Source organism: Mytilus californianus, unplaced genomic scaffold (assembly GCF_021869535.1).
Source record: "Mytilus californianus isolate M0D057914Y unplaced genomic scaffold, xbMytCali1.0.p SCAF_6, whole genome shotgun sequence".
In the NCBI taxonomy this organism is placed as follows: domain Eukaryota; kingdom Metazoa; phylum Mollusca; class Bivalvia; order Mytilida; family Mytilidae; genus Mytilus; species Mytilus californianus.
Window position 1 is genome coordinate 57,717,435 of NW_026262712.1, and position 15,246 is coordinate 57,732,680.

Below are 15,246 nucleotides of genomic sequence, written 5' to 3' on the forward strand. Positions count from 1 at the left end.
ACAGAATAAAATCACATCTAATTCAAAAGGATAATAGTATCTATTATAATGAACTGTAGATTTTTTGGCAAAATTGGATAATAATATGGGATAAAATTGTGGCATGAAATTGGGCATGAATTGGTAATTGTGGTAAATGGGATTGCAATTCTAAATGGTTGGGATGTTATTTTAATTAGATTTGTGCATTTGTGGTTACAATTGTTCAGAAAAGTGATATCAAAAGGTGACATATATGTTGTGTGTTTTTGAGTGGATTATTATTAAATAGTGGTTTCATTTGTTTCCCTTTGAATAGAAATATCAAAATGGAGGAAATTGTTCTTTCATAAAACCATGCAAAACAGTCCACAAGGGGGGTCATCAGATTTGATTGAAACATTGTGTGCTTAAACAACATTAGGAAAGAAGTCCATACAAAACATATTTCATCTGGTTTCCATGCCTTTCAGTTAGGAGATGCTGTAATGTACCGGGAACCAGTTTCCCCATTTTGGAGGCAGTATTTTTCTATGAAAATTACCAATTTCTGCAACCTGAAACTTATGAATGAGGAAAACAACGACAAAAAGAATGTTGATTTATTGAATAATCAAGTTTTGAAGCTTTAGTAGCCCATCAGTACATAAATTTACAAGAAACAGTTTGTGGATTATTCCAAGGGAGATAATCCAGTAAAAAAATATTTAAAAAAAATCATAAAAAGTACATATTTTTAAAACTATCCAGCCTTTGGTCCATTAATAATATAAAGATAGCTCCCTTTGTTTTGTTTATTGTAATACGTTATTATGCATTTTAGCTAATAAACTTGCTGGGGTCTCATTGTAGTACATTATAGAATTCTACTCGAAAAATTCCTAAATTTACATTTTCTCTCAATAAATCAATGAATTTAGAATAGTATTCTGTAGATAATTTTGGAGATGTAAGTGTTTCTTTTTCAAAAGCACTATAATATTTAACAAAGTAAGTCAAAGTAACAATGAACAGTTTATGATGCCATAAAGATTGATTTTCTGTGATACAAAGGGAGATAATTCAGTAAAAATGCATTTTTAAAAGTCTTCAAATTATATTTTTTTTAAACTTACCAGCTCTCGGTCCATTAAAAATATAAACATATCTCTAACTGTTTTTTTTTTTAAGTGACAGAGTTAATAACGCATTTTAGTATATACGATTGGTGGGCTCTTTTTCAGTACTTCCTAGAATTCTCGAAAAATGTCTAAATTTACAATTTCTCTTAAAGAATCAATGAATTCTAAATATCAATATGTAAATAATTTTGAAAGTGTAAATTTTACTTTTTTTAAAGCATTATTATATTTAATAATGTAAGTTAAACTAACAATGAACATAATACAATTACAAAAAATGATGCCATAAATGTTCATTTTTTATGGTAAAAAGGGAGATAATCCCAGTAAAAAATGCATTTAAAAAAAATCTTTACAAAGTATCTATTTTCTTCAAATTAAGCGTTCTGCTCTTAATACATCATAAGTGTTTCGATATTTCCTTTCTTTTCATAAAGTAAAATATAATACAAAGCATACCAAGGTGTAATAAGAGAATGTTGAAATTGTGATTTTTTTCTATGTCAAAACTTGCAATTTCTGACAACAAATCAAAAAATTTAAAATATCACTTTGTATATCCATGTAGGTTTAACGTGTATTTTGAAAAAAGCAATAATCTAACAAGGTGTAGATACCTATTTAATTACAGTCAGCATTACATTGATTTTTATTTGACAAATTGGATAATACCAAGAAATCCAATTATAAAAACACTTCTAAAATGATTTGTGCTTGTCATATTTTTACTAAAGTTACCTCATCAAAATTAAACTCATCTTATGTATTTATGTTATAATTATAAATCTATTTTTTTCTTGCTTTTTAAAGTTTCTATCTATAGATTTAAGTTTTCAAGATAGTTGGCAAAAATGCAAAAAACTGTTAAAAATCTTCATTAAAAGGCAACAACTTTAATAAGAAGTCGACTGATGATTTCGGCCATGCTGACTTATTTGTAGACCTTTTCTTGCTTATCATTTTTGCTCCTAAAGTTTTTATATATCTATATATCTATTACAGTTTTCAAGATATTTGGCAAACACGCAAATAAATGTTTAAAATCGTCATTAAAGGAAAAAAAATCCAATAAGAAGTAAACTGACGAGTTTGGCCATATTGAATTGTTTGTACATCTTGCCATGCTGATCATTTTTGTCGAGTCTGCACTATATGTGTAGCTAAAGCGAGACATAGCGACCCTAGATTCCATCGGCGACGGCCGCATCAACATTTAATTAAAGTTATTTTTTATACACCAATAACTTTTTCAAACCTTCATGATTTTTTTTGAAATTTGGACAAATGCTTTTTTATGACCAAAATACAGTATCCAGAGCAAAAGTTTGAAAATATTTATTTTCATTTTTCCATATTTTACCGATAAATGGACTTAATTTTTTTTTACAGTTAACATTCAGATTTAGTCTGGGGTTGAAGTTTTTCAGTCATCAATAACTTTGTCAAACCTTCGTGGGATTTTATTAAATTTGGACAGAAGCTTGTTCATGACCAAAATACAGTATCCAAAGCAACAATTTGAAAATATTTATTTTCATTTTACGTATTTTGCTGATAAATGGACATTTTTGTTTTTACAATTAACAAGTAGTTACAGTATGTGGTTAAAGTTTGTTACACATAAATTAGTTTGGCAACCCTTCATACAATTTTATGAAACTTTGGCAGAAGCTTTTTTATGATTAAGAGATTATGTCTGAAGCAAACTTTTGAAAATATTTTTTTCTTTACAGTATTTTTTTGATAGATGGACTTAGTTTTTACAGTTTACATTAACAGACAGTCTGGGATTGATTTTTTTTACATGATAAATTTGCCAACCTTCATGGATTGTTATGAATCTTGGACAGACGCTAATCTTAAAGACCAAGAAATAGCATCTAAAATAAAAATTTGATTTTTTTTAATTCTGTATTTTACTGATAAATGGACTCACTTTATAGGTCAACATTACACTTTTACACTGACAGCAGCAATCACAGACGAGACACATTTTTTAAAACTCGATACCGCAATGGTGATTGTGGCCAAGTTTGATTAAATTTAGCCTATTAGTTTCAGAGAAGATTTTTGTAAAAGTTATCGAACGATGACAACAGACGACTGACGCCAATTGATGGGAAAAGCTCACACTGGCCCTTTGTTCCGAAATTGTACTTTGAAAATAATTTCAGAGACTGTATTTTTATAGTTGTGCTATCAGTTCCTTTAGATAAAAAGCTGATGTTTACAAAAATAACTAGACATGATTCTTAGACTGTCAAAATGTAGTCAAACTTAGAATTCAACTGTCAGACCTAAATGTACAGTTCATGCTGGCTCCAAGAAAAAAACACTGAAGAAAACCATTTTATAACCAAATTGTGATGTAACAGATGCATTCATAATAAATTCACAAATATTTCTGTTATATAAACACATATAAGACAGAAGAAGAAGCAATAATTTCTCGTTATAATGTCCTCAACGGATCTTGAGTTCAATATACTCAATGTTTGACAGTAGTACTTCGTTTGAGTCTGAATCATGTACTACATCTGCTTCATTAATTGTTTCCGCTTTAACAGAATTGTCCACCAATTAATTTTTTTTCTTTAAGGTAAAGTTTCTAAAAAAAGCTTCTGATCTGATTTGACGATAACCATTCTTTTGGTGTTATCAAGAGTTGGTTGTTTTTCAAAGGCGATCACAAATGCCTTCATAACGAGGACTTTTTCAATGTTTTTTTCTCCTTGCTCAAAAATGCATACAAAATGAAAATAAGAAGATGTGGTATTGTTACGATTTAGGGGTATTGATATTACGGATGTTTGTATGCAATATTATTTATTCATAGTACATGCTCAGTTTCATGTTCTTGTTGTTCATATTGTGTATGAAATATTGATATTACTATTTCATGACTTTGTGTAAATTATATTGTTATTATGCTCCTTTTGGGATGTTAAGGCTAGTACAGAGTTCGTTCTCATTGTTTTGCCCTCACCACACGTGTGTCGGTAAATCAATTCCCAAAAAATTCAATGACCCGAGATTGGACCAATGGCGATGCGCAGCTTCCCACAGATTTGGACCAATGATTTCGCTTAGAGAGCAAAAGGGCGTTTTACGGGTTGTGCGTTTAGACTGTGGACCCGATACCAGGGCAATTACATTACCTAACCTGATTATTTATCCAGCAACAGTCGTCTCAATCTTGTATAATAACGTATTGTTATAATTGGTACGTCCCGCAACTACTTTGCATAGATTATTACATGACCTGACCTGTGACATTATTAACCTAGTTCACACGCAAATAACCAAATACTACGTCCGTAAAGTACATTTTTACTACGCCCGTAAATATTTCAAATAGGGGGGACTCTGCATTTTTCTAAGTCGCTTATTAGGGTTTTTATATATTGTTAACTGGTTATACTGAATTAATAATATTTTATATCTTTGAGTAAATATTGAAACTTAGCAAATCTTTCTTCTTTGTTGAATTCTTATCACCTGTTTAGAGAAGGATATTGTCATGCTACCAATGAATATCTGTATACCAATATTACGGTGAATTAACCATGTTTAATGTGGTTTAAAGAGATGTTTTAACTCGACCTGCTACCAAGATTTTAATACATATATTTTGTATTAGGGAATCTAAACCCCTACACCCCAGGTGTAACAGTATTATAATAAGTATTCTTTCAATTTTTGGGGAAATTTTACAACTTTCTTGGGCCTATTCACAAACCAGCCTTTATTTATCAAATGTTCATGGTTTCTTAGTTTATTTGGGAAATATTAAGCTGACTTTTACATGTACAGTGTATGTCGAAACTTTCTGATCGAGGCATTCAAAATATATTTCTGTAAATTCAAAAATAATTGCAATATGAATAACACATCAGATTTTCAATGTCCCCCGCCTACTTAATGTTTGAACAGGGCTCATTTTCAACCTTGACCCGTTGTCTATAGAAAGTTACTGAATAAGTTTTTTTCCAAATAGATAACCATTAAATATGCTAGAGAGTTTACAATCCGAACCGAAGCTCGGTCGAACAGACGGACGAACAGCATTTATATATTCCTGGCCGCAATGTGATGCTGAGGGGGACAAAAATAACATATATGGGGTATATATAAGGAGACAACATTTCATCTCAGAAGTTAACTAACCAAAAAGGTACACCCAGAAGTCGCCACACAATCTGCAACAAACTGGGAAACCCCACACCATGTAGTTAGCCCTATATGGCCCAGACTGTGACATGGCCTTCGTTGCATTTTCATTTTTTGTACAATATTTCATTACAGTATAAATTAAATTTTCTTTAATTAATGTCACATTTTGGACGGTCATCATGAAAACGCAATAATATTATTACAAACATTAAGTTCTGAATTCGCAGTATTTAACATTTTCTGCATAAAGTCGGAATTCTACCAAATTGTCTTTGAATTTAATTACAACTAGGTAGAACCGTTTTAGTGTGAATTAAAACTAATGTCTCCCCTTCATCTGTAGAAGTCACTGTAGTAAAAAAAAAAAGGATTGTCATTGCAAGTAAGAATATATAGTTATATTGTTAATGCGTGGAAATATGTAATGTTTTCAATATATTGAACAATTTATGAAACAAGGGGGTAGGGCATGAGGGCAAAATATATGGTACACTTAATTGGTCTAGTCATAATATATTTATTAAAGTATATGGTTTAGGGGTGGGGATCTGAACAGTGTATATAAGGGTCACGAACCCCTGCAAAAACATATATGGTGTACTCAAAGGTGTTGTCATGCTGATTGAGTATATACATATGGTTTAGAGGTCGGGATATGAACATATTTCAAGCTATTTCACCATCAACGGTACGTAGGGGACAGGGCATGTCCCCCATAATGAACTAGAAAGGCAATTAAGATTAAATATGGGTTAGGGATTGGGTTCTGAACCCTTTCCTAAATAAATCTCATTAACAACATTATTATATGAGGGGGCGGGGCATGACCCCCAGGGACAAACCCTTAGCTGCACTGCAAAGGTCTTGCCTATTCTGTGGCCTATAAATTGCTTACTACCACTTCATTCAAACTCTGGTGGATAGTTGCCTCATAAGCAATCAGTCCACATCACTTCATTTTCATATTGACATGGCAAGAAAGAATATGTTTGGTTTGAGGGTGACATATAAAATTAAATATTTGACATTGAAGGTCAAAGATCAAGGTCATCATCCATGGTACGCGACACATCATATTGAGGTGCTGCACATGTGTGTCAAAAATTTAAAGGTTTTGTCAAGGGAGAGAAAAAGTTAGATTTGTTTTCTCTTGACTATCAAAACATATGTGCAGAATTTCATTACATTTGGTTGCCATGTCATGTGGACCCATTTATAAGCCTTTTGCACTGTTCTATCAAAGACTGGGTGTTAAGTATATGTGGGAAATGTTTATATTATTATTGAAGTGGATTGATATATTTGAACGAGAATGCTGATAACTAGATCACTAAAAATTCAAGAGTAAATTTCTGTATGTCTTCCAAGGTAATTCTTCATGTTCTTACAACCAAAATGACGTAAATCACTGATGGAAAGATTGGAAGAGATGTGTGCTTAATTCAGTCACATTCTCGGGTACGATTGTAAAAAAAAACTTGATATAACACTTTTCCATTAAGTTTAGAAAGATATCATGTTTTCAGTTGATTAATTATATTAATGAGCGTAATGTGTGTCAATGTCAAATGGTCACTTAATTTGTTATACACGGTCAACTTCTTTTCAATTGCAATTTAATGTATTTATGGAATAATGTTCAGGGTTTCAAATTTACAATTTTAGAAACAGAAGAATTATCATAAAAGGATTCAACAGAAAAAGTTTATCCTTCTAATTCCAAATAAAGATTCTTTAAAAAAACGTGTATCCTCGTAGTTTCACAGTGTACAACCTTAAAAATAGATAACGATTCTTGAAATTAAAATCTTGTCTCCCTAGCTTTACTTGTAAATGGTTGCTTGTATGGGTATTTCAATGTATACATGTACATAGGTATACAATTTGTCTATCCTATAATATTTTTTTATGGATTTTTGATATAAAAAATATGACACTAAAGATGAATGGTTTTTGGTTGGGTTCGTGTTGCTCAGTATTTATCTTTCTATTTTGGTATTTTGTACTGTTGTTTGTATTTGGTAATTTTATTTTTTTTACTTATGAGTTTGACTAGCCGTTTGGTATCTTATGCCTCTGTTTTGAAGTGTGGCATAGGTTTATTTTCAGCTATATAATCTTACGATAAAGTTTTTATTCTACTGCCAAAAGATGAAGAATTTCTCAATATTGATGCAAATTCTTTTAATATTTCAATTTTTGAAGGTGCACTGATGCAATAAAGGATTATTCGAGGAAAGTGAAGCATATTTGTTATTGAAGTAGGCTTGCTGATTTCAAAGCCAAGACATTGAAAATGCACGTTTTCAACAACAACAAAATATGAAGTAACCAAGTTTTATTTAAATTGGTGTTCATTCTTCATTGGGAAAAATACATTTCCTATATTCAAATATACACGTACAATTACATTATACTGTTAAATTGTAATATAATAAGGAATAAACAAATTAATTGTAATGCAGAAAATGCTTAGGTTAGAGTTATGCAATTATTGTTTCAAACAAAATTAATCAATGATAAATCTGAACTTAAATCAGCCTAATTTAATGACTAATATCAGATCATTATAACCCTGGTTTTAAAAGACAATTTACCATATTTGCATATTTTATACAGATTTTATTTTTTGTTATTTTCTGGGAAAATAATATACACCTTATTATAATTAAATGTTTAATCATTCATCTTTGAAACATAATTTACAAAATGATTTTTTGTAGTGTAGATCAATAGTAATTATAGGTAACAACTACTTCTATCAATGAATATCAACTATCTAACATTCTATTGAGGTCATAAATGGTGTATTAAGTTGTGTATTGCAGTGTGTAATGGAGGGTTTCAATTAACTATTACGAATTGAGGTATAAATTGTATTTAATACCAATTACAATTAAAACTATGGCCAATTAAAATTAAAATTAAAGTAGATTTAGTGGATCATACAGCTACACCTTGTGATGCAGATACCTTAGGAAAGAATTTGTAAATTGGTTTTTAGAAAAAGTGTAGTAATCAACTTTGATATTATTCAATTTTATTCAATTTCTTACACAAACATAAGATACTGATAAAATACTTCCATTATTCTTATCAACTGCCTAAATTTGATATCTTACCTTTTCATATTAATTCGTAAATAGTAAAAAAAAAAATTTGATTTAAAAAGGGCCTATATGCAAGTGTATATTTACATTTTAGTATCTGTTTTTTTTTTTTTCATTTAATGGCAAATTACAAGTCAAAAGTTTGTAGTACAAATGAAGTGATTAAAACGGTGTTTATACTTTCTACAAGTCATTGAACACATCACACAGAATCTAATTTGGTTTCAGACAACAGGCTATAATGTTCCTGCAGGATGTTGGATGTGTACTGATTGCTATTTTAGTAATTGATATATGCTTTTTTACTAGTTGTTATTGGCTTTGATCTAGCTGTCAGTAACTGTGAGTACTCTCAGATCTGTACTTAAGTCTTTTTTGTTTTGGGGATGTATAAATATCCTGCCACGTCATGTCTGTGTTTTTGTTACTTGTTTTTCTGCTTTGTATCAATCTGACCAGTTAAGCCCTTTTCAACTGATTTTTATAGTTTGATCATATATTGTGCTGTTACATCACTGTCCCAGGTTAGCAGGAGCATGGGCACCCTCAAACAGTTTAACTCCGCCACATTCTGTATGTGCCTGTTCCAAGTCAGGAGCCTGTAATTCAGTGGTTGTCGTTGCTGTATATCATATTTGTTTTTTGTTCATTGTTTTGTACATAAATTAGGCCGTTAGTTTTCTCGCTTGAATTGTTTAACATTTGTCATTTCTGGGCCTTTTATTACTGACTATGTGGTATGGGTTTTGCTCATTGTTGAAGGCCGTACATGTACCTATAGTTGTTAACCTCTATGTCATTTGGTCTCTGGTGAAGATTTGTCTCATTGGCAATCATACCAAATTTTTAAATTTTTATATACATTGTATAAGAGAAGGATAACTGTAGTAAATTACAGAATAACATACATGTAGTCTCACCAATTAAACAGACAAAAACATGACTGGTAACCTTGAGGACTCAAATGAAGAAAATTAGAAATATAGTAACAACTTCTGATATTAAGAGATCAACGAATTATATATACATCCATCTTGTTTATATACAATTTGTGGTATTGAGTCTATTGATCTTTTGAATACGATATTGCACTTTAAAGTTAGTCCATTGTTTTGCTCAGCAATGATTATCAGATTTAAAGTATTCTTATATTCATTGGAAAATTCATGGCAATAGTATTACTTCTACATGATTTGCCAATAAATCAAATTCTCTATTATTGCAATCTTTAACTTAAAAATATCAAAATTCGTTCTGACACTATTTCTTCTGTAAACATAATAACTGTTTTACACACGCTATAGCACTGATGAATTAAAATTATCGCAGTCTTGTTATCAAATTTCCATGTCTTCGGTCATCATAAAAATATTGTTATGTCAATACATATGTTGCCTCATACCAATAATTCATCAATTTCCCTGAGAAGATCGTCATCGTCGGCAGGTTCACATCCAGTCATGTCTAAATCTTCTTTACTAAATTCCAACCACGAGTCATCACCTGTTTTCTTAGTAGGTAACCTGTTATTTAAGAATAGTTACATTCATAAAATGAAATATTCTCCATTTAAATCAATGTAAAATTTGAATATATAAAAATGACATATATAGATTTTACCACTGCGTCAAGTGTGAAACAATATTTTCCCACTGGAGACAATTACGTTTTCAAATATTTAAAAAGCCAGGCTTGCCGAGCTTTTTATATATATGAAATTTAACTGTTGAGAGTGGAAGCATATGGTATTGCACGAGATTCAGTGGTGGAATCTGTTTCTCTATTTATTTTTGTACCATATGTAGACAAACTTTTTCACTGATCTGCGTGCATTATACGTGAAGTAATCAGGCATGATTGCTTTTTAAAATGAAATCGAATTATAAATCTGGTAAGAATAGGAGAAAAAATCCACTTTTATACAGTTGTAAGTATTACTGATCAACTGATTTTTCATAGTCATATTGTAAATTTGGCTGAAAAGACATAATGTAAGATTGACGTTTCTTTAGTTTGTTAAGGTTTAAATGTTCACTTTAAAATGAAAAAAAAGTATTGTAGTGAAACTAGATAGGAAACCTGGGGCTAAATCTACATTTTTGAATAGCTGTTGCAGGACATTTAAATGAAATAGCAATGAATAGCAAGAACCTTACACACACTAAGTTCAACTGGTGTAAAGAGTTCTGTTGTAAAAACATGATTTATAACTATTGTTTTATGATTTCAAATATTCAATGTTCAACTGAAAAGATGCAAACGTATACTCCAAAACCAATATTAGACTGTTAGACACTTTCTAACAAATCTTGTTGGAGGAGATTTCAAAAATGAAAATTTCTGATTTAGGACCTTAGGTAAGTAGTTTTAAGAGTTGAGCGCTCACAGACATGTTTAACCCTGACAAATTCTGTATGTGCCTATCCCAAGTCTGGAGCATGTAATTTAGTGTTTGTCGTTGGCTGCAGTCTGTTATATTTGTTTTTTTGTTTATTGTTTTGTCATAACGCTTATTGTTTCCTTTGATAAAATTTGTCATTAATGAGGAGCTTGTTTTAATAAAGTCTGCAAGACAATTCCAGAATATACTAGTCTTCAGTATTTGCTGTCTCTTGAACTGTTATTTTAAGTTTATTTGGCAAATGTATTTAATCATTTATTTGTATTTACAAATGCAGCTGAGTCAATATTTTGGTTTTGTATTACCATCAATCCTACTTTATAAAAAAAAAAATTTCCAACTTGTAACAGTATCTTCACACCACTCTTTAAAGTGTAAATTGTTTGGATTTTATCTCCTATGAAGCAACACATTTTACAATGACTGCCTAAAATCTTCCATATAGAAGGGTCTTGATGGTGGTCCTTCCCTTTTCTATTCTTTAATTGTAAGCTCATTTTTCTCAAATCTGTATTTTTTGGCCTATTATACTCTATCCTTTATAATGCACATTTTGTCCATTAGTCTCTAATTCTGTAAACCTCATCTAGACCCTCATATAAATGCTTGAGCAAAGGGTTGAAAAAAACAAACTGTATGTTCAAAGAACAGCTTCCAATGAGTGTACCAAATTCTTACATTTCAAGAAGATCATCAATATCCTCTTAGGTATTTTTTGGAACTGAAGTTGATAATAGTTCTAAATGTTTTGTAGAACTATCAACTTGGTCAGACTGAGCTGGATTATCTGTGTTTTCTTGAAGAGTAAAGGTGAACATTTCTAACAAACCAGTTTTTGTATCTGATACCTCTGCTTTTAATGGAGATTTCTTCGGTTCTTTATTTCATTCAAAATGGTTTCTGTGAATACAAGTTTTGAAAGAAGTAAGAAAGAAATAAACTATTCAAAATTATTAAAATATTCTCCCCAGAGGTCATTTATTTTTTAAAGAGCACTCATCTCTTGCAAAATTATAAAGATTATTTTCCGGACACCTGTCAAAAAGGTACTACTGGTATTAAACTAATCTGAGAAGTTGTGTAAAACAAAATTTTGAAAGTGACTATATAATGCATTAATTAATTGTTGCGCTCAGCGCATGAGTGAATGAATTATTAAATGTTAGGAACTACATCTTTTTTATGGGCTCTCACTTCTCTTTAGTGCAACGTCATTGACAATCTCTTGACAACACCTATTGTTGTACGACATCAAAGTGAAATCTTAGGATATCTTTCACATGTGTAATTATCAGTTTTTCTTTCACATGTGTAATTTTCAGTTTTTCTTTCACATGACTTTTTGTGTAATTATCAGTTTTTCTTTCACGTGTAAAAGTATCGGTTTTTCTTTGACTGGGAAAAAACAGTATTTCGTTGCAACTAATGTAACACAACATTTATTTTCTAGACAAAATATTCTTGTCCATTTGTATAGGAACCATTGACCTAATAAAGGCAACAGTAGTATACCGCTGTTCGAAACTCAAAACTCGATAGAGATAAAAACAAATCCGGGTTACAAACCTAAAACCTTTAATTTGTCATATATTAATTGTTCACAGTGCGGCAAGTTAGAGATAGACATACTGACAATAACTACGAGACAGTAAGGTCTATTTTTGAACAGACTCAATATATATATATATATATGCATCTTCGCTAGCCAAGGGTTACGATCCACTTCCCTCCTCTCCACCCTTGGCAGATTAAGTCAACATTTGTGATAACAATGTTGCGCCATCTATCGGTAGATTAAAGTCACGCCCATTCCGAATACATTATTCTTAACCAATGGTAGCACTTGAACTCTTCAATTTGGAGGTAAAAACACGGTAGCGTCTAGATTCTACACACTTGGTAAAGCAGGAAACGAAAATATACGTTGACATTCATGCATTTGTGCTAGAAACATACACAGGAACTTCTATTAGTTGATTAAAAACATTCAAATTGTCACTAAATATAGTCGTATGTTTAGGGATAAAAAGACTTGTTGAACAATAAGCACGTGACAATTGTTTACATACACTTTCTACATTTACACGTGATCATGTTATAGGCGCTTTTTGATTGGATGCAGCGAGTTTCGACTGCAACCAATGAAAATCATTACATTGTGTCACCGAAATTCTATCCCAATCCGCCAAGGGTGGAGAGGAGGGAAGTGGATCGTAACCCTTGGCTAGCGAAGATGATAAATCTGTGGAACAAACTTTAAAGATGTTCATAGTCTAAAGATTTGAAGAAAGGATTAGTTTGCTTTATTGCCATCTTCAAATAACATTTACCAACAGAAGAAATCACTGAAACCAATAGGGGTAATTTTCTTTCTTTTCGGCTTTTCTTCAGTTTTAGCCTACTTTTCTCTTTGTTTCTCAAGTTTCTTCCTTTTCTCTTCCATTATCTGAGAATATGTCTTGATAGTTTCTGGCTCAGGTTTCTGTAGTTAAAATGTAAATTAGGCAATAATTGTATATTGTATACACATTTAATATTAGAAATATTAAATCTACAGAGGGAGCAATGAAACTTAAATTTAATGCAAATTTAAGTGCCCATTTTAACTTTAAAGATGGCAGTCATTCAAGTTGAATAGATAATTTAAATCTCCTTTCATCTAAGATGCTGTATGATATCTGAACCTATCAATTAAGTGCATTCATCTCTTACAACAGAGAGCCAAATATCTCAGAACAGGTCAAGATGGTTCCATTTCTAAATATAAATTAATAAAATGCACACCCTAGTCCCTTAATCTGAATTTGTTATGGGATAAACTATTTATCAAACAGATCAAACAACAACTAAGAGTGAACTCCCAAAAGGATACGCCCACCCAGCGATACTAATGGCTTTTCCAAAATTGAAGGTACTTAGATGAATGGGAGGCACTCAAATAAATCAATTATGGGTGGTTATTCCTTTATGCCGATAATTGGGAAGTGTTGTACAACTGTGTAATGTGTTTAGGGGGAGTTTGGTTTACAAGGCACATGGGCAGACAGACAGACACACAGGGTGATTCCTATTTCTGTTTGCAGGGGGTATAAAAAAAAAACAGGAAGTATACAATGCCGTCAGGTAAGATTTTCTGAAAGTTTGTAAAATGTCTACTCAGGGGTTTAGGAGGTACAAAATTTCAACTTTGTAAACGAGATCTGAGTTGAATCTGATTAACCCTTACAAATTTTTTCTCAGGCACTGTTGAAGAGACAATTGTCTGGTGATGGTAGAAAGTATTGGCTGTTGGGTTCCAATAAATATAATTGGGAGAATAGATTGTTGTAGAAATCTTTATTGAAGAATCATATAGAACTTTTGAAAAATTTGGATCAGTAGGCCATTGTGGTTTTCAAAAAGTGAATCCTTCCTCCTCCTTTCCCCACACATTCATCCTATTATAGAGCACACCTTACCTTTTCCTTATGTTTTTGTGAGATAATAGCTATAGATGTTCATGAATAAAATCAGACCAACAAATATTCATACTAAATAACTTGGGGGGGGGGGGGGGGGGATTAACAGCCATACGATGTCCCTGAAAAACAAATTAAACACTAAAACATTCATATCAAATCATGACTGCAACAGACTACACAGACAATATCTTGAAGTCAAATATTCTTTTAAGAAATTCATCAGCCGAAGTATTTTATTTTCCTTTTCCTTTTCTTTAGCGGTATGCCATTAGACAAGTTATTGTCTGCAAACCAGAAAAATGGTTGTCTTTGGCCCCTTTTCGATCCCTTATTATTAAGCGGTTTGGGCCATGACCCCCCTTAAATCAATCCCAACTTTCCTTTTGAAGTATGGAACTTTGTGGTAAAATTTCATAGCTACGACAATAACCCTAAAAAATAAATCCCTTCCTGTCGTGGTATGGAACCTTGTGCTTGAATCTCATACAGATCCATACACTTATACTAAAGTTATTGTCTGTGAAGCAATTTATTTTCTATGAAACGGTAAAACTGACCTTTTTTTGGCCCTTATTACAAAACCGCTAGGACAATACCCCCCTCCCCCTACAAAACAATCCCAACCATCCTTCAGTGGTATGGAATATTGTGGTAAAATTTAATAGAGATCCATGCACTTATACTCAAGTTATTTTCTGTGAACAAGAAAAATTGTTGTTTTTGTTAGCCCCTTTTTTGCCCCTTATTCCTAAACAGCTACTATAATAACCCTCAAAATAACCCCCAGCATTCCTATTGTGGTATGGAACCTTGTGCTGAAATTTAATAGAGATCCATAGACTTATACTCAAGTTATTGCCTGCAAACCAGAAAAATAGTTGTTTTTGGCCCCTTTTCGATCCCTAATTATTACATGGTTTGGGCCATCACCCCTCAAAATCAATCCCAACTTTCCTTTTGAAGTATTGAATCTTGTGGTAAAATTTCATAGAAATCTATAC

At 31.6% G+C, this 15,246-nt stretch overlaps 1 protein-coding gene across 1 annotated transcript in view; it reads right to left on the minus strand.

Annotated features, from left to right (window-relative positions):
• LOC127706556 (uncharacterized) overlaps positions 1 to 14,254 on the minus strand; it is a 108,067-nt gene extending 93,813 nt beyond the window's left edge. The window contains exon 1 of the mRNA XM_052211211.1: positions 14,243 to 14,254. The gene's annotated coding sequence lies outside the window, so the exon portion shown is untranslated. The remainder of the gene's footprint in view (positions 1 to 14,242) is intronic.
• Between the last annotated feature and the right edge of the window lie 992 nt (positions 14,255 to 15,246).